This window comes from Aquarana catesbeiana, linkage group LG07, assembly GCF_042186555.1.
Source record: "Aquarana catesbeiana isolate 2022-GZ linkage group LG07, ASM4218655v1, whole genome shotgun sequence".
NCBI lineage: Eukaryota > Metazoa > Chordata > Amphibia > Anura > Ranidae > Aquarana > Aquarana catesbeiana.
Window position 1 is genome coordinate 218,824,533 of NC_133330.1, and position 20,703 is coordinate 218,845,235.

General features: G+C 43.6%; 1 protein-coding gene across 1 annotated transcript in view; it reads right to left on the reverse strand.

Annotated features, from left to right (window-relative positions):
• NPHS2 (NPHS2 stomatin family member, podocin) overlaps positions 1-20,703 on the reverse strand; it is a 127,215-nt gene that overhangs the window by 89,327 nt on the left and 17,185 nt on the right. The gene's annotated exons all lie outside the window — the stretch shown is intronic.

Genomic DNA, 20,703 nt, shown 5'->3' on the forward strand with positions numbered 1-20,703 from the left:
TCCAGTTGAACTACAGAACACCTCCCTGCTGCCTGCTGTTCCTGAGTTCCTGTCAGATACGGTACTTCTCTGCTCAGTCAGCTGTTCCAGTGTTCCTGCCTACTATCAGTTGTTCCAGTGCTCCAGTTGGACTACAGAACACCTCCCTGCTGCCTGCTGCTCCTGAGTTCCTGCCAGCTACGGTACTTCTCTGCTCAGTCAGCGGTCCCAGTGTTCCTGCCAGCCCTCCTTCTGCTGCACCAGAGGTCCGGATCAGCTCCACAGCTGCCACTTGCCAAGCACTTGTGGCCCCCTGTGCACTTGGGTCCCTGTTTTCTCTATCAGGGGTTCTCGAGCCAGAGGCACACGAGAGGCTACTCCTTGCATTCTGGGCTCCGCCACCAGGTACGTGACAATGGGACTCGAACGTAAAAAATCAAAAGTGTTAATTTTAAAGGCTAATATGCAAGTTACTGTCATAAAAAGTGTTTGGGGACCTGGGTCCTGCCCCAGGGGACATGTATCAATGCAAAAAAAAGTTTTTAAAACGTCTGTTTTTTCGGGAGCAGTGATTTTAATAATGCTTGAAGTGAAACAATAAAAGTGAAATATTCCTTTAAATTTCGTACCGGGGGGGTGTCTATAGTTGCCTGTAAAGTAGCGCATGTTTCCCGTGTTTATAACAGTCCGAGAGCAAGATTACATTTCTAAAGGAAAAAAAAATCATTTAAAAGTGCTAGTGCTAGAGCCGGCTACTATTAATGAATTGTCGGTCCCGACAATACACATAAAAGTCATTGAAAGTCATTGAAAAAAAAAAAAAAAAAGCGTGAGGGTCCCCCAAAATTCCATTACCAGGCCCTTCAGGTCTGGTATGGATATTAAGGGGAACTCTGTGCCAACATTTTTTAAAAAATGGCGTGGGGTTCCCCCCAAAAATCCATACCAGACCCTTCAGGTCTGGTATGGATTTTAAAGGGAACTCCGCGCCAAAATTAAAAAAAAAAAAATTGGCGTGGGGTTCCCCCAAAAATCCACACCAGACCCTTATCCGAGCACGCAACCTGGCAGGTCGCAGGAAAAGAGGGGGGATGAATGAGCCCCCCCCTCCTGAACCGTACCAGTCCACATGCCCTCAACATTGGGAGGGTGCTTTGGGGTAGCCCCCCAAAGCAACTTGTCCCCATGTTGATGGGGAGAAGGGCCTCATCCCCACAACCCTTGCCGGTGGTTTGGGGGTCTGCAGGCGGAGGGCTTATCGGAATCTGGAAGCCCCCTTTAACAAAGGGGACTCCCAGATCCCGGTCCCCCCTGTGTGAAATGGTAATGGGGTACATTTTACTCCTACCATTTCACCTAAAAAAGGTAAAAAAAACACATATACAGCTTGGCACAAGTCCTTTAATAAAAAAAAAAAATTCCAGCGATGTAATCCTTCTACGATCATTCTGCTCTGACGCAAGGGGGGTTTCTCGTGACGCGTCAGAGGGGGCGTGGTCACCTGTACATGTCACTGGGTAACCCGGCATTTCCCCTTGCGTCAGAGGGGGGTGGGGTCACCTGTCCGGGTCACGGGTGGCCCCGCCCTCGGTTATTTAAGAACAGTCATCCAAGTCGCGCGTCATTCTGCCGGGCGTCTCTTATGGAGGAGGCTGTAGCGTTCGTGGATCGTAGAAGGATTACATCACTGGAATTTGTTTTTTTTTTTATTAACCACTTCATTACCAGGCACTTATGCACCTTCCCGCCCAGACCAATTTTCAGCTATCAGCGCTCTCACAATTTGAATGACAAATACTCAGTCATTCTACACTGTATCCAAACAAAATGTTTATAATTTTCTTCTCGCAATTAGAGTTTTCTTTTGGTGGTATTTAATCACAGCTGGGTTTTTAATTTTTTGTGATATAAGAGAAAATTTTGAAAAACACACACTTTTTTTTAGTTTCTATTGTAAAATTTTGCAAATAAGTAATTTTTCTTAATAAATTTGTGGCAAAATTTATACTGCTACATATCTTTGGTAAAAATAACCCAAATTAGTGTATATTATTTGGTCTTTGTGAAAGTTATAGAGTCTACAAACTATGGTGCCAATCATTGAAAATTGATAACATCTGATCACACCTGATGTACTGAAGGCCTATCTCATTTCTTGAGACACTAACAAGTCAGGAAAGTACAAATACCCCCCAAATGACCCCTTTTTGGAAAGTAGACAGTCCAAGGTATTTACTAAGAGGCGTGGTGAGTTTTTTGAAGTTGTAATTTTTTTCCCACAATAATTCTTGGGAAAATTAAGATTTTTTTTTTTTTTTTTTTTTATACAAACTAGTCATATTAACAGGTTATTTCTCTCACACAGCATATGCATAATTACAACTAAACCCCAAAATACATTCTGCTACTCCTCCTGAGTATGGGGATACCACATGTGTGAGACTTTTACACAGCCTGGCCACATACAGAGGTCCAACATTGAAGTAGCACCTGGCGTTCTACAAGCATAAATTGCACATATCCTTTCTCAATCACCTATTACACTTTTGAAGGCCCTGGAGCACCAGGACAATGGAATTGTCCACAAAATGACCCCATTTTGGAAAGCACACACCCCAACGTATAATCTGTGAGGCATAATGAGTCTTTTGAACAGTTCATTTTTTTCCAGGTTTTGGAAAATGTGGAAAAAAAATGAAAATGCATTTTTTTTGCACAAAGTCCATTTGTAAGATATTTCTAACACATAGCATGTACATAGCAAAAATGACACCACAAAATACATTCTGCTACAGCTCCTGAGTAATGCAATACCACATGTTTGAGACTTTTACACAGCCTGGCCACATACAGAGGCCCAACATCCAAGTAGCACCTCCAGGCATTCTATCAGCATTAATTACACATATCATTTTCTGACTACCGATCACATTTTTGAAGGCCTTTCATATTTCTAACACATAGCAGGTACATACCAAATAGCAAAAGATTACAAGTGGTTTTAGAAGTGCAGTGGTCTACAGAGGAGAGCACCGCTCCAGGCAGCAGGCAGGAATGAGGTCAGCGACAGCAAAGCAATCATTCAGGCAGCAGGCAGGAATACTGTCCATAGTTCGTACAGGCAGAGAAACTGTCAGCACAGACAGAGCACAGCCAAAGCACAGCCAAAGCACAGGTCCAGGTAGCAGGCAGAGGTGTCCCAGCAGAAATACTGTCCAAAGTCAGTAGAGGCAGCAGGCAGATATATGGTCAACACAGCCAAAGTATTGGTCCAAGCAGCAGGAAGAAACATGGTCCATAATGTCATGGGTCATTACAGGCAGCAATATGGTCAGCACAGCCAAAGTATTGATCCAGGCAGCAGGAAGGCCATCAAGCTTAGGGCCAGGGGGACAGGGGTAGAGGCTTCTCCCACCCAAATCGCTTTGAAACCTCTGGGCAACCAGACCCTGTTCTGGGAGCACAGAAAACGAAAAACTGGTTTTCTCTACTCAGAACGCTATTCTGAAGCCCTTCACATATGTGAGACCCCTGTGTACTGAAGTAGATGGCCAAAAGATCAGTCCAAGTGGCAGGCAAAAACATGGTCAATTCACAGGCCAAGGGCGGTGCACGTGGAAGTCAGAAACATGGTTTAAATTGGCAGGCAGAGGCATCGTCAGTAAACAGGATGAGGTTGGTGCACGTGGAAGTCAGAAACGTGGTTTAAATCGGCAAGCAAAGACATCGTCGGTAAACAGGCCAGGGTCAGGTAATTAACATGGTAGCAGGCAAATGGGGAAATGGCAGTCTGTTAATAATAAGGGGAACTAATATTGGATGTATGATAATTTTTGAAGCAATCTCCGATGCACAGGCCTGGTTGGGAGGGACATTGGGGACATAATAGCTGGTATGTCTTCTTACTCCTCCTCTGCTGCATACACAGCATTTCTTTTGGCGTCTTCTTCCAGATTCTGTGGGGGGGATGTGATAGGGAAAGTGTTGCTCGTGAAGTCGACTCACGCTATCAGAGCGAATGCTTCGTGGGGTGGGATCTTGTTGGTAAATGAGGGCAGTGACGATATCTTCAATATACTTGAGGTAGGTGATTTGTTGGTTTTGAGTTGCTTTTTGGTAGTAGACAAACGAATTAAAAAGGGCCATGTGAAACAGGTGAAACGCAACTTTCTTGTACCAATAACGGGACCCCCCATGTACATATTGTAATCGTGGACACATTCGGGCTTTAAAATGGGGCTGCGTCTTCTTTGGATCTCCACCACGGTGTCATTGTGGATGGTAAAGAGGATGTGGATATCTTTCTTGTCCCTACACTTCATGGCCAACACCTCCTCGTTCCTCATGAATGCCGATTCTCCGTTTTGCAATTTTTTTGTCAACAGATTTTGTGGGAATCCCTTCCGTTTTTTTTTTTTAAGTACCGCAGTCTGGGTTTTTTTTTACTATAAAGGTGACGAAAAAGGGGCAGGCTGGTATAATAGTTGTCGCCATATAAATGGTATCTTTTGTCGAACAGGGGGTATGCCAGCTCCCAGATAATTTTCCCACTGGTTCCAATATATGTGGGGCAATCATGGGGCTGGAGCTGGGAGTCTTTGTCTTCGTAGATCCGGAATGTGAAGACATATCCAGGGGCTCAATCACATAATTTATTTAATTTCAACCCATACCTGGCTCTCTTGCTTGGTATATACTGCTTGAAGTGCAGTCGGCCAGTGAAATGTCTGAGGGACTCGTCCACACAAATTTTTTTGGTCTGGGATAAAAACGTCTCTAAATCGCTGGGAAAAGGAATTGATTAGGGGGCGTATCTTGTACAATTTGTCGTGGTTGGGTTGATCTCGGGGAGGGCACTGTGAATTGTCATTGAAGTGGAGAAAACGCATAATCATGTCGTACCTTGTCCTGGGCATGACAGCGGAATATATGGGTATGTGCTGGATGGGGTTGGTGGACCAATATGCATGGACTTCGTTCTTTTTTTGTAAGCCCCATATTAAACGTAAGGCCAAAAACAATTTAGATTCGTCCAGTGTTAGGCATCACCACTGGAACATGCGGGCATAGGAAGAATTGGGGTTGGCAGCAATAAATTGGGATGCATACAGGTTAGTTTGGTCCACCATGTTCTACAGAAAATCTTGTGGGAAAAATAAAGAAAAATAATCAAATTAGGGGTTTGCCAGGGGATCGGGAAGGTAGGACTGGGGCTGGGTTCTTCGGTTTGGGTGTGTGATTCCAGTGGGCTGATTGACAGATGGGCTGATTGACAGGCCCTCTTTATTGGGGGGGGGGGGTCGTGTTGTGCATGTGTATACAGACAGAACACTACACTGATATCTCACTTACTGATCTCTGATCTCTCCTCACACGATCGGTGTGTGAGGACAGAGCAGAGATCATATAGTAACTGCTCCTGTGTTTACATTTGTGACTGGCTGTGACTGGACACAGCCGGTCACGTGGTAAACAGCCATTTCATTGGCTGTTTACCCTGATCGGGGAAGCGTTGTGTCCAACCTTCCTCGATCCCTACCCTGCACTCTTCTGGCGGCGCGCTCCCGAGTTTGTTGTGACATGTGATTCATTGGCTGTTTACCGTGATCGGGTAAGCGCTGTGTCCGAGGGACACACGCCATCCCCGATTGCCGCACTGCGCACCCCCGCGGGCGCGCGCTGGGGGTTATCCTGCTGGACATCCTATGACGCCCAGTCAGGATAACACAACCACCGCCCGGCCGTCAATCTGCTATAGGCCGGGCGGGAAGTGGTTAAAGGACTTGTGCCAAGCTGTGTGTGTGTGTTTTTTTACCTTTTTTGTCACTTTTTTTGGGTGAAATGGTAGGAGTACAATGTACCCCATTACCATTTCACACGGGGGGCCGGGATCTGGGAGTCCCCTTTGTTAAAGGGGGCTTCCAGATTCCGATAAGCCCCCCCCGCTCGCAGACCCCCAAAACCACCGGGCAAGGGTTGTGGGGATGAGGCCCTTCTCCCCATAAACATGGGGACAAGGTGCTTTGGGGGGCTACCCCAAAGCACCCTCCCAATGTTGAGGGCATGTGGCCTGGTACGGTTCAGGAGGGGGGGCGCTCTTTCATCCCCCTCTTTTCCTGCGGCCTGCCAGGTTGCGTGCTCAGATAAGGGTCTGGTGTGGATTTTTGGGGGAACCCCATGCCATTTTTAAAAAAATTTTGGCGCGGAGTTCCCCTTAAAATCCATACTAGGTATGGTATGGATTTTTGGGGGGAACCCCACGCCATTTTTTTTTTAAATTTTGGCGCGGAGTTCCCCTTAATATCCATACCAGACCTGGTAATGGAATCTTGGGGGACCCCCACGCATTTTTAAAAAAAAATTTTAAATGACTTTTATGTGTATTGTCGGGACCGACAATTCATTAATAGCCGGCACTAGCGCTAGCACTTTTAAATGGCCTTTTTTTCCTTTAGAAATGTAATTTTGCTCTTGGACTGTTATAAACACGGGAAAAATGCGCTACTTTACAGGCATACTATAGACACCCCCCAGGTACGAAATGTAAAGGAATATTTCACTTTTATTGTTTAACTTTAAGCATTATTAAAATCACTGCTCCCGAAAAAACGGCAGGACCCAGGTCCCCAAACACTTTTTATGACAATAACTTGCATACTAGCCTTTAAAATTAGCACTTTTGATTTCTCACATGGACTTTTAAAGGGTTTTCCGCGGCTTTCGAATTTGTCGCGAACACCCCAAATTGTTCATTATTCGGCGAACGGGCGAACAGCCAATGTTCGACTCGAACAGACAGCCCATCCCTACTCTGTACATGTTTGGACATTCTTTCTCACCAATGTTGCTTAGTTTTTCCTACATAAATGTAACCACATTCACACTGAATTAGATAAACAACCGCCCTTGTGTTGCAATTTACAAAATGCTTGGGCCTAAATAGTTCTCCATTGGGAAGTTTAAATTCCTTCTGTTTCTTAAAATAAGGACAATAAGAGCAATTGCCACAAGGAAATGTACCCAAGTCACGGCATGGGTCATCCCTTTTGGCCCCTCTGTATTCACTTTGGATCAAGCGATCCTTGATTGATGTCGTCCTTCTGTTATTGAGAGATTTGGGGTAATGAACTTCCTAATACTAGGATCATCAGTCAATATTGACCAATTTTTTGTCACTATTCTACTGTGCGAATATCCTCATGTTCATCCGAGAACTTGGGAATAAGTCTTGTTGTGTTATCTGTAGTTGTTTTTGTATATTTTTTAAACATCAAATCCTCTCGTTTGTTTATTTGCTCTATTAAAGGCTTTCCTCAATTTAGATTTCCTATAGCCTCTTTCCCGTAATCTATCAATTAACCCATATATAGGAACTGAAGGCTAAAAAGATGGACTTTAGAGGCACACGGGTAGACCATATAAAAGTAATTATATTTTTTATTATTTTGTAGAAAATTATTAAAAAAGGGGGAATTATTACATATAGATATATATAAAATTCATGAAACTAATATTGTATAACCCACATACAGTCTCTGACACCACTAAGCAGAATAAAGAATTACAATGATACATCAAGAAGGGCAATGGTTGAGATTCCCATAATAGTATCCAAGTAGGAATGATGTGGGTCAGAATATGAATCCAGGCACAAAATATTTGCTTATTCGCTCTACATGTTGCACGTAAGAATACGCTTCTTCAGGAGCAATAGTAATAACGTAATAGTTTGCTGGTAAGCAAGGTTATATGGATATAACTAGGGAAGAGTAGTCACTAACGCACAGCAGACGCTAACTGGATACCAGGAGATAAACACACATTACACAGTGGGGCTCTAAAGCTTGAGGTATCAGCCTTTTTGAGCCTCCAACCTGTTTCCCACAATGTTTGAACAGGTTTGGTAACTTGAATACACACAGACTGATTCACATTACCAGTTCCTGTGTCTCTTTAGCTGTGCATTAGTGAGTACTCTTCCCTGGTTATATCCATATAACCTTGCTTACCAGCAAACTAGTACGTTACTATCCCTGCGGTTGAGCACTATATGATCTTTATGCTCCTGAAGAAGCTTATCCTTACACGCAACATGTAGAGCGAATATTTTGTGCCTGAATTCATATTCTGACCCACATCATTCCTACTTGGATACTATGATGAGAATCTCAACCATTGCCCCTCTTGATGTATCATTGTAATTCTTTATTCTGCTAAGTGGTGTCAGAGTCTGTATGTGGGTTATACAATATTAGTTTCATGAATTTTATATATATTTCTATGTAATAATTTCCCCTTTTTTAATAATTTTCTACAAAATAATAAATATAATTACTTTTATATGGTCTACCCATGTGCCTCTAAAGTCCATCTTTTTAGCCTTCAGTTCCTATATATCTATTATCGGGACGTTAGCACACTACTACCTGTGTATTCACAGTGTCACATACAGGGAATAAACTCGTAATCTCTCTCTTTCAGTTAACCTGTCCAACTCTATCTTGAAGTCGGCTTGACTTGAACAGTTCCTTTTTATGCAAAGATACTGACTGTAGGGTATTGATTTCTTGAGAGAACTTGGATGAAAGCTGTTGGAGTGCAGGATTGTATTACCTGCAGTATCTTTCCTACAGAGTTTAGTTAATTGACCTTTGTCGAGAGAATGCGTAATTCAACAGAATGGAAGTTTAATTAATTCATTATGGCAATGTTGAAATACATTTTGTACCGTAATATTTTTCAATTCCAAGGCTCCCACTACATCCAGGTACAAGGAGTGGCTATGGGGACCAGTTGTGCCCCCTCATATGCCAACTTGTATCTGGGGGAGTGGGAGCAGGAATTTCTGTCAAACGAGGATTTTGCAATGTACACTAGCCAGATAATGATCTGGCATAGATACATCGATGATATTTTCCTCGTTTGAGAGGGACCACTTCCCCAACTTATGACATGTTTGGAGTTAATGAACAAAAGCTATTTTTTTTTTTAAATATATATTTTATTAATTTCAAAGAAACGGGCAAAGCCCACAAAATACCACAACGGTACATGACAGAGGGGGTCGCAGCCTCCCGACATTGCATCTTGACAATATATATTATACATGAAGGTTTGCAGGATAATTCGTCTTATATAACCTTACAATAACATCTGTGTTTTCTTTGTTGTCCCTTTGGCAGAGTTATAAATACTATATATCCGTTTAGAGACCAGGGGTATATATTTCAGTTGGCCATCAAGTCTATCATATGAGAGCTTTAATACAACCGTCAGGAGGCCGCAGCCAGAGAGGGAGAGAGAGAGATAGGAAAGCAAGTAATAGAAAAGTAAAGAGAAAAGAGATATAGAGGAAGGGGGGAAGGGGAAGGGAGAAGTTGGGGAGGAAAGGACTGGAAGGGTGAGGGGGGAGGGGGGGTGTAGGCGTTTAGTTTAATAGATCACTCTGTGTTGTCCAAGAGTAGTTTACCTTCTTCTGAGTACTTAAATATATTCCAAAGTGTCCAAGTTTTCCTGTAGGTTTCTTGCCTATTTTGGGCCGTCATTATAAGATCCTCCATTCTGTTTATATCTTCTACTTTCCGTAGCCATAGCGATGTGTTTGGCGGAGATTGTTGCTTTCAGAGCATGGGAATGCAAGACTTGGCTGCGTTTGTTAAATGGCGCAATAAAGATTTTTTATAGTTTTTGATCGGTATGGTGGATATGTGGAGTAGAAAGAATGCCGGGTCGTTTGGGATCTGAAAATCAGTAAATTTTTGGGATATAGTACGAACTGCAGTCCAGAAATTTGTCAGTTTAGGACATGACCAAAACATGTGCAATATCGTTCCTTCCTCCTCGTGACATCGCCAGCAGTATTTTGACGTGTCCGGATATATGATATGTAGTCGACTAGGTGTTAAATACCATCTCGTCAGGATCTTATAATTCATCTCCTGTATTTTAGTGCACACTGAGGATTTAAGGGAGAGATTAATCATGTTTTGTTTCTGGACTGCTGTGAAAGAGCTTTGGAGGTCTGTTTCCCACTTTGTAATGCATGATAGACTGGGTGGTTGGGGAGGTGTATTCAAAAGGGCGTACATCTTAGATAAAACCTGTGGCAGAGGTTCCATATCTATAAGCATTTCTTCAAACGTGGTCAGGGGTCTAGTGTAGTTTTGTGGGTTCGAAAGAGTCTGAAGGAAATGATGTATTTGTGCTGCGTTCCAAAATAAAAGTTTGAACGGACCTGTCAGGTCCATTAATTCTGAGATGGAGGGCCATTTATCCTGTTTCACAAAATGTGACGCTGTGATGCAGTTGGAACTTCTTAGCGTCCGAAACTGTACGGATGAGATCCCAGGGGGAAATTTAGGGTTACCCAGAATCGGGGTCAAGGGCGATGTTTTTGTCGTTAATGAGGTTAATAATGTAGCTTGCATGCATTGCTTTATAGTATTTCCTATAAAAGGATGGGATCTTAGTTCTGATGGAAGGGAGTCCTTGCACCATAACGTGGTCTGTAAGGGTATATTTGTTTGTTGTTGTTCTATTTGTACCCATAGTTTAATGTCCTTATGTCGGCTCCAATCTATAACCCTGCCCAGGTGGGTTGCTTGGTAATATTTCCGGATGTCTGGTAACGCTAAGCCACCGTATTGTTTTGGTAAGGATAGTTGAGATCCTGGGATGCAGGGTTTTTTATGTGCCCAAACGGAACGAATAAAGAGACTTTGTACTTGTTTAAAGTATGTGTGGGGTATCTTAATTGGCAGGGCCTGGAAGAGGTATAGAAATTTGGGAAGTATACTCATTTTAGTAGATTACACCGCCCAAACCAAGAGTGTAATCCTTTATTCCAGTTGTCTAATAATATTCTGGTCTTAGTTAACAAAGGGAGGAAGTTGCTTTCGTATAGTAAAGCCGGGTCTTGCGGTATTCTCGTGCCTAGATAGGTCAGGGCAGAGGATGTCCATCTAAATCTAAAGCTGGATTGCAAGCTTGGAAGGATATTTGTTGGTATTGATATCCCCATCGCCTCCGATTTGGAGAAATTAATTTTTAAATTTGATAGCTTCCCATAAGTTTCAAATTCTTTGAGGAGATTTGGTAGAGATATTCCCATGTTTGTTAGCGAGAAAAGCATATCGTCTGCATATGCTGATATTTTATGTTGCAAGGGGCCAATTGATATTCCTTGGATGTCTGGATTTAATCTAATTTTGGAAAGAAAGGGTTCTAAGGAAAGAGCAAAGAGGAGGGGGGATAGAGGGCACCCCTGTCTCATTCCATTTGTTATTGGGAAGGGATCTGATAGGACTCCATTTGCTTTTACTTGGGCTGTCGGATTAGAGTATATTCCGGCTATTCGGCTAAGCATCACCTCCCCCAGGCCTATATGCCTGAGTATTGCAAACATAAACGGCCAACTTCGGTATTAAGAAAAATACTGGGGGTTTTCCTAGACCTGGTGACATATAGTAGGTTTAGTACCTTTGTAGTACTGTCCCTGGCTTCCCTAGAAGGGATGAAGCCAACTTGATCCAGGTGAAAAAGTTGCTGGAGATGCTGCACCAGCCTAGCAGCCAGAATTTTAGTAAATAATTTGAGGTTGAGATTCAGCAGCGATATGGGTCTATAGCTACCACACGCCGCCGGATCTTTCCTTCCTTATGGATCACCGATATATGGGCTCCTAATGTATCTCTAGCAAATGTTTTACCACTCCCTATCATATTAAACAATATGACCATACGGGGACCCAATATTGGAAAAAGAGTTTTATAATATTGTAGTGTATAACCATCCGGACCTGGGGCTTTACCTGGTTTCATTGTCCCTATGGCTTTTTGGACTTCTGTCAAGGTTATAGGTGAATCTAGATCTTCTTTAATTGCTTGTGGGAGGGATGGCATTTGAGAGGACGTGATATAATTTTCTATTTCATTAGTGGGGGGTGTCACTTGGGGCAAGTTGTATAGATTAGAGTAAAACCTTTTAAACTCTTCAGTGATTCGTGTGGGTAAGGATTCTTTCTTGCCTTCTGTCGTTGTGATATGTGGGATATAAGTCATTGATTTGTGATCTCTAACCAGTCTCGCTAATAATTTCCCACATTTATCTCCTGACTCATACGTCCGTTTGCGACAAAACTGTAGGGCTGCTTTGGCCCTATATTGTAGAAGGTCAATAATTTGTCGTCTAAGTGAAGTCAAAACAGTCTCTGAGGACTGTGTGGGGGCATGTTTGTGTCTGGCTTCGGAGATGGCAAGTTCCTGTAAGAGTTGATGAAGTTGTTTATTCCTCTCTCTTTTAATGCGGGCACCATGAGAGATGAGGATCCCTCTAATAACGACTTTGTGGGCTTCCCATAGTATCCCAGGGTCACAGTCTGGTTGGTCATTTTCTTGAAAATACAAATTTAGCGCTCTAGTTACATCTGTCAACACCTCTGAAGTTTGTAAAAGGCTTTCATTGAGACGCCAAAAACGATGTCTGGGAGAGGAAGTGTCCGAGAGGTGATAGGTCATAAATATAGGCGCATGATCTGACCACGTCCTATTTCCAATAGAGGTCTGCTCTACAGCGTGTAACTGAGTGTGTGGAATCAGGAAGTAGTCAATTCTGGTGTATATCTGATGTATGTGCGAGTAGTATGTATAATCCCGTTCTCCTGAGTGTTGTAAGCGCCAAACGTCTATTAGTTGCGATTTGTGTATCGTTTTAGCTATTCTTTTGAGTTGATTTGGTGGGATCGACGATCTGCCCGTCGAAGTGTCAACCGATGGAATTAATGGTGAATTGAAGTCTCCTCCTATAATCAGTTGTCCTTCTCTAAATTCGTTCAACCTCTCTAAAGTATCTCTCAAAAATGTGGCTTGTTGTTCGTTAGGGGCATATACTGCTGCTAGCGTTACCATTACGGTTCCGATTAGACCTTTAAGAAAAACATATCTTCCTGTCAGGTCTATTAAAAAGTTCTGATGTTGCCAGGGAATTTTACTGGATATTAATATAGAAACCCCTTTGGACTTAGACTTTGGATTTGTGGAGTGATAGGTCACTGGAAAAGATCTGTTCTGTAGGTACGGTAATCTGTTAGTTTTAAAGTGTGTTTCTTGGATAAAGGCTATATCTGTTTGAGTTCGCTTTAGGTCATCTATCAATATACGTCTCTTCTCTGGCGTATTAAGCCCTTTTGCATTGAGAGACATCACTGTAATCTTACTGGCCGCCATTTTACAGTGGGGTGGGGGGGGGGTAATTTAGATCTGAGGTAAGGAAGAGAGGGGTGGAGGCGAAGATAAAGAGGAAAGTAAGGCTAACAAGAATAGAGAGATAGTGAATAGAAAAATATGAGATGCAGACAAGGCCTTGTGTCTTGCCTGTTTCAGTCCCTTTTCACTTCAGGGAATGTGTTTTTTTTGCATATAACTCCCTGAGGACGATAATATGTCCCCCAGGGAGATATGCTGACCTAATCGGGAGAGAGGTAGGACAAGGCCCCAAAGAAGAGTCTCCCGTCCACTCTACCCCCCCCAGCATTTCTTAAACGTAAAACCATAAGTATACTATGCATCCTTATAAACAGATTAACTAACCAACCCATTTCAGCAAATCGGGTAGCAACTGTAAACGTTTCTAATCCCCATCTCAGACACAGTCTCCCACCTCACATACTCCACGCGTCCACCCGATCAGTCAGGTGGACACTCAATGGGGCGGATGGCTGCACCACGACTTCAAAACATGTCCAGGGAACTGACCCATTTCCTATTTCTTATCATATAACCATTCTTGCAACTTAAAATCATATATTAGTAACTGCATAAGGCACTTAAACAAACTGAGCATTACCCTAGGACTTGCGTCTGGAAGATGTCTTGCCTCTCAGGGCATCGTGTCATGGCTGCAGGGTGGTCCCACCAGGTCTCCACTATGTAGGAGCTGGTATTTCAACCCACAGAGCCACCAAGGTCCGGCTCCGCAGTCTATGACTTCACTTAAACATTTACTAGGGAATGTCTATCAGATCCCCTTTTCTGGGAAGACCTTCCTTCCGTTTTTGTTCAGGCAGTAAGGTCTCCTCTATAAAAGTCAAGGCCGACAATTGGGACGACTGCAGAGGTTTGAGACCGTTCCTAAACAGAGAGAGGCATGAGGCTGGGTTTACCCTCTCCGAGAGTTTCTCTGAGCATATCAGTCCTCCTGAAGGGTCATGTCTTCCGCACAGTGCAATTACTCGTACTTATGGAAGAAGCTCCAGGCACTTTGTATGAGCTGCTCAAAGATTGCAACTGCAGAGGCAGGGGAGTGGGATTGGATCATCGTTGTCAATGGTGATATCGTCCCATCACTTAAAGGGTCTCAGACCAATCCCTTACCCTCGTGCCGCAGAGAAAAACTAGTAACACCTGGCGATCGATAATCCCCTTATAACCAAACCAATGCCAAACATAACATTTCAGGCGTTATTCAGCATACAGTGTACGTGAATTAAGAAGCAAGTGTCTTAGGACTCACGTGCGTCTTCTTGAGAAGACGTTCTGGGTCGACGGCGGTTTCGTTGTTGTCTCGGTGGCAAGTTACTCCCCGAATTTGTTGTATTCGGGCGTCCTTGTGTCCGCGGAAGAGGGCCAAGCCAGTTGGGTATGTCGATAGGATCAGTCTCTGGGAAGTCAAAAAGGGCTGGCAGAGCGTCCGGTCTGCGCAGGGTGAAAAATCTTTGGTCTTTCCTAAAAATGGTAGATAGTGGGTATCTCCAGCGGTACGTGGCTCCTTTATGCCGAGCTAGTTACAGTAGTGGCTTCAGTATCGCTCGTCTCTGCAGAGTAGCACGAGATAGGTCTGGAAGGATTTTTACAGTGACTCCATCGAATTCCGGGTCTTCTGTTTCCCAGGCTTTGCGTAGGATTCGCTCTTTATGTACATAGTGATGCAGCCTGCAAATGACAACTCTTGGTCTCAAGGGATCTGTTGGTCTGGGGCCCAATGCACGATGGATCCTGTCTATCCCTATGCGATCTGGTAGATCAATATCTGGCAAGCTGCGGAAAATAGCGATTACTGTCTCTGCCAAATCTTCTGGTCCGGTGGCTTCTGGAAGTCCTCGGAGCCGCAGATTATTCCTGCGACTCCGGTCTTCCATTTCCTCTAAATGCAGCCGCTGCTCCTGTAAGGCCTCTGCATGTTTAACTTGGCTCTCCTCCACCATCGCCACTCGACGTTCCAGGGCTGCCAGGGATGTCTCCCCTGTCCCTATTCTAGATGACAGTGCGCTCACATCTGCCCTTACCGCATCCATTTCCTTGCGGTGAGCGGCTTCTACTGTGGCTATGAGGGCTGTAATGTCTGCTTTGGTGGGTAATGCCTGCAGGAGGGAGCACAGCTCAGCGTCTACTCTGGGAGCCTGTGAGGGGGGTTGCGACTGCTCACCGTATTCAGAGCGAAGATCCGAAGGGAAGCCGGCATATGGGTCCGCTGACAGTGTGTCTCTGTGAAGAGATGGGGAGCCGTGATCCGCTCGTCTCTCTGAGTGCTCACCACTTGGCGACGCCATCTTGAGATCCGGAGAGCCGAGGAGGGAGAGCTGGAATCACCGTCTAAGCTCACCCGAGGATGGCTGCTGAGGGGTTGATTTAGTTGTTTTGTTGCCCTTTTTTACTGCCTTTCTTCTGGATGAGTGCATAGTTTGGATATTTCAGCTGGATTTGCTGGTATAGGGGAGAGATGGCTGGGAGCTCAGCTATAACGTGTCTCTATCCAGCCATGTCCAGGCCACGCCCCCACAAAAGCAATTTTAACCTATTTTTCACTATGAATTTTGATCTACAAGAAGTCAATTTCTTAGATGTTAATGTAAACAAAAAAGACAAAGGTCAATTAACCACTTGACATCCGCGCTATGGCCGAATGATGGCCACAGCGCGGACCTGAATTACTGGGAGGCCGTCATATGATGGCCTCCCCATGCACGTGCCCTGCAGGGCGCGCGCCGAGTGCGCTGTGATCACCGAGTCACTGAGACTTGGGTGATCACCGATCCGAGGAAGAAGCCGGTCCTGGACCCTTACCATGTGATCAGCTGTCAGCCAATGACAGCTGATCACATGATATAAACAAAAGATCGGTAATCATTTTTTTTTCTACTCACGCTGACAGCGTGAGTAGAAAAGAAAGCCGATCACTGGCTCAGATGCGAGGGACATCGGTCCCGAAGTGGAAGAGGCACATCTGCCCCATCAGTACCACCTGACAGTGCCACCTAACAGGGCCCACAGTGCCACCTAACAGTGCCCACAAGTGCCACCTATCAATGCCCACAAGTACCAGCTATCAATGCCCACCAGTAGTGCCAATCAGTGCAACCTAGCAGTGCTGCCTATCAGTGTAACTGATCAGTGCCTATTATTGCCACCGATCAGTGCCCATCACTGCCACCCATCAGTCCCTATCACTGCCGCCTATCAGTGCCCATCACTGCCGCCTCATCAGCGTACATCAATGAAGGAGAAAAATTACCTGTTTTAAATGTTTTATAACAAAATATAAAAAAATAAAGTATTTTTTAACATTTTTTTAACATAAAAAATAAAAACCGCAGAGGTGATCAAATACCACCAAAAGAAAACTCTATTTGTGGTGAAAAAATGATATAAATTTCATTTGGGTACAGTGTTGTATGACCGCGCAATTGTCATTCAAATTGCGTCAGCGCTGAAAGCTGAAAATTGGTCTGGATAGGAGGGGGGTTTAAGTGCCCAGTAAGCAAGTGGTTAACAACTAAACTCTATAGGAAAGATGCTGCAGGTAATACAATCCTGCACTCCAACAGCTTTCATCCAAATTCTCTCAAGAACTCAATCCACTACAGTCAGTATCTTCGCATAAAAGGGAACTGTTCAAGTCAAGCCGGCTTCAAGATAGAAGCGGACAGGTTAACTGATAGATTACGGGAAAGAGGCTATAGGAAATCTACATTGAGGAAAGCCTTTAATAGAGCAAATAAACAAACGAGAGGATTTGATATTTAAAAAATATACAAAAACAACTACAGATAACACAACAAGACTCATTCTCAAGTTCTCGGAAGAACATTAGGATATTTGTAGAATAGTGACAAAAAATTGGTCAATACTGACTGATGATCCCAGTATTAGGAAGTTCATTATTCCAAGTCCCTCAATAACATACAGAAGGGTGACATCAATCAAGGATTGCTTGATCCAAAGTGAATACAGAGGGGCCAAAAGAGAAGACCCATTTCGTCACTTGGGTATATTTCCTTGCTTCAATTGCTCTTATTGTCCTTATATTAGGAAACAGAAGGAATTTAAACTTCCCAATGGAGAACTATTTAGGCCCAAGAATTTTGTAAATTGCAACACAAGGGGGGTTGTTTATCTAATTCAGTGTGAATACAGTTCCATTTATGTAGGAAAAACTAAGCAACATTGGTGGGAAAGAATGTCCAAACATGTACAGAGTAGGCAGGTGGGAAACTTATAGGATGACACATTGCATGGACACACAACTACAAAATGCCACGGATGCAATTTGTGGCAATAGACAGAGTACACATACCACAAAGAGGGGGAGATTGGAATAAAAATCTGCTAAAGCTTGAAATGCGCTGGATTAATTATTTAAAAGCAATCACCTCTGCAGGCATGAACGAAAAAGAGAGCTTTAGACCCTTCTTGGAGGGCTTCAGCTCAGGCAAAACTGACTAGAGTAATGTGGGTAGTGGAAACTCTGATTCCTGTAAGAATGACTGTGGCCCAGAGGGTAGGGGGTGCTTCCTTGCTGATGCAACTCTCCTGTTTTCTTAATAATGGTTCCAATACATGCTCTTCTCCAGCAAGATCTCCCCCCCCCCCCGATATTTTAAATGGGGCACAGTGATCTCAGTTGGAGAAATGATGAGGTTAATGCCTCTTTTTCCTCTTTTTTTCTCTATGTTGCCTACTCTGCCTATGATTTAGTCAACCCTTGATGGATATGGCTGCTTTTTTGACAGGATTGAGTAGTGCAAATACCTCTCACACATGAGTGGGGGATAATATAATTCAGAAGTCTAGTTGGATTATGTATTAGTGTAATGTATAATTTTTAGTTTGAACCTCACTGGCTTTGTTAGTTCTTTTTCCTGTACAGTACCGGGGTTCCCCACTGGGAGACGCAGGGTGGTGTCAACCTGCCACACTAAGCCCCACTTATGTGGGGTTAACCCTCTTGTAGGGTGGGCCCTTACTGGCATACTTGCGGATGGAGGATTTCCTCTGGGCCTCTTGTGTGTTCAGTGGGTGTCTTTGACACTTATAGGAGCCTTATCTGTGTCGGTGGCGACTCCAGTGGTGGCACCTTTTGGATTCCCTATCTCTCCTGGCTGTGTTGGTGATGTACATTTCCGGGTGTAGTAGCCCGGGGATGACATCACTTCTGGGTGTAGGATGAGGGAAATTACGTCACTATGCAGCGCAGGCATGTTTGCGCATGTGCAGTGAAAGGAGAACACCAGGGATCGCAGATGGCTAATGAGCTTGGCCTTCATACTCTCTATGGGATTAGGAGATGAGACACAGGTGCACACAACACCTGGGTATGCTTATCCCCGCCCCTTTCTCTCCCTATATATATATATGTGGGCTGTTGAACACACACAGTGAGGAGCTCTCCCATCAGGGAACATCATAGAAGGATAGATGCTGCTTTGAAAGGCATGACCCCCTCTTTTTTCGCTGCACAAGGTATGGTTTTGAAGCTTGGCAGCTTTATTATAAGTTTATCTTTTTCATTACTTTTTTTTAGTACCATTATATTACTTTTTTTCATGCCCTCAGCTTGCAGTGTCATTTTGGAACAATTGCTCCCTCTTGTGTTCAAAGTGCAGCCCTACATATAGGGGCGAAAAATACATCAAACAATTCCCATATAGAATGATTTAAAGCGTCCTTGTTGAAAATCCTCCATATTTGATATGATGCTATGCTTATGTATACATATAAAGAGTGTTATATTATGGTAGAATTCTCTGATTTCAGAGTGGTGATTCATATCCCTGAAGAAGATAATCGAAACAGTGTTGGATACAGTACCCAATCCATGTCATTGCTGTAGTACAATCAATCAGCTTATGAGTTTGGGTATCACCACTTCCTATTTCCATATTTTGTATACAAAATTGTTTTTAATTGTCCCATGTGGGAATTTTTTATTTGTGTTTCAAAAAATCATACTTTTTTATTATATATTGTTATGTTTGGTTGCCTTTAAGAATGTCCCAATTTAGAGATTGCTTATGTACAACAAAACAGGGATGATGACAACCCTGATTCAGCCCTAGATGAAATAAATAGCGTTAAGACAAGTGTGTCTTGCCTACAGTTAAGCATGGTGGTAGGAGTGTCATGGTCTGGGGCTGCATGAGTGCTGCCGGCACTGCGGAGCTACAGTTCATTGAGGGAAGCATGAATTCCAACATGTACTGTGACATACTGAAGCCGAGAATGATCCCCCTCTCTTCGAGGACTGGACCGCAAGGCAGTATTCCAACATGATAATGACCCCAAACACACCTCCAAGATTACCACTGCCTTGCTAAAGAAGCTGACGGTAAAGGTGATGGACTGGCCAATCATCTCTCCAGACCTAAACCCTATTGAGCATCTGTCGGGCATCGTCAAACGGAAGGTGGAGGAGCGCAAGTTCTCTAACATCCACCAGCTCCGTGACGTCATCATGGAGGAGTGGAAGAGGACTCCAGTGGCAACCTGTGAAGCTCTGGTGAACTCCATGCCCAAGAGTGTTAAGGCAGTGCTGTAAAATAGTTGTGACCACACAAAATATTGACACTTTGGGCCCAATTTGGACGTTTTCACTTATACTCACATCTGTTGCCAGCGGTTTAGACATTAATGACTGTGTGAGTTATTTTTATGGCACAGTAAATTTACACGTTATACAAGCTGTACACTCACTACTTTACATTGTAGCAAATGTCATTACTTCAGTGTTGGCACATGAAAAGAAATAATAAAATATTTACAAACATGTGAGGGTGTACTCACTTTTGTGAGTTACTGTATATAGAAAAAGTAATAGATCTTAATTACCTAGCCAGTGTACAGTGCAGCCGGACACAGCGCCAGCCCGGAAATTAGTCCATCATGGCGTCTGGCGTGAGTTCCACGCTTCAACTTCGTAAGGGCAGCGGTGTGTATGAATACACTAGTAACATGGCGCCTGATATGTGGTCCGTGCCTCGGTCTGGCCACAACTACGTAGCCCAAATCGGCAATTGCACGAGTGACCGCAGTTTAACCAAAAGTGTGCTGATCGGTTACAACCAGCTAGACCAGAACGGATCTGCAAAGTGTGTTTCAAGCCTCGCTCTGGTCGAGCTGATAAATAGCGAAATAGACGCCAACACCGACAAAAAAACATAATTCTGTGCATACAAAAAAGAAATCTGTAGAAACCAAACGCATACATTTTGAATATGCCTCAAATATTCAAAAGGTAAAACTATCCCAAAGAAAGAATATTGAGATATATAATATTAAAATACAAAATAAAAAATGTGAAGATAACAAGATAACCCTAAAACAAAACAAAAAAATATATAATATATAAACTGGCCTCTTGTAGTCAGGCTTGTGACACCCTGTTAACTGGATGATATAATTTCACCCTCCACACAACCTCCTGGACACCCGATAGTAAGTGGGATAGATTTTG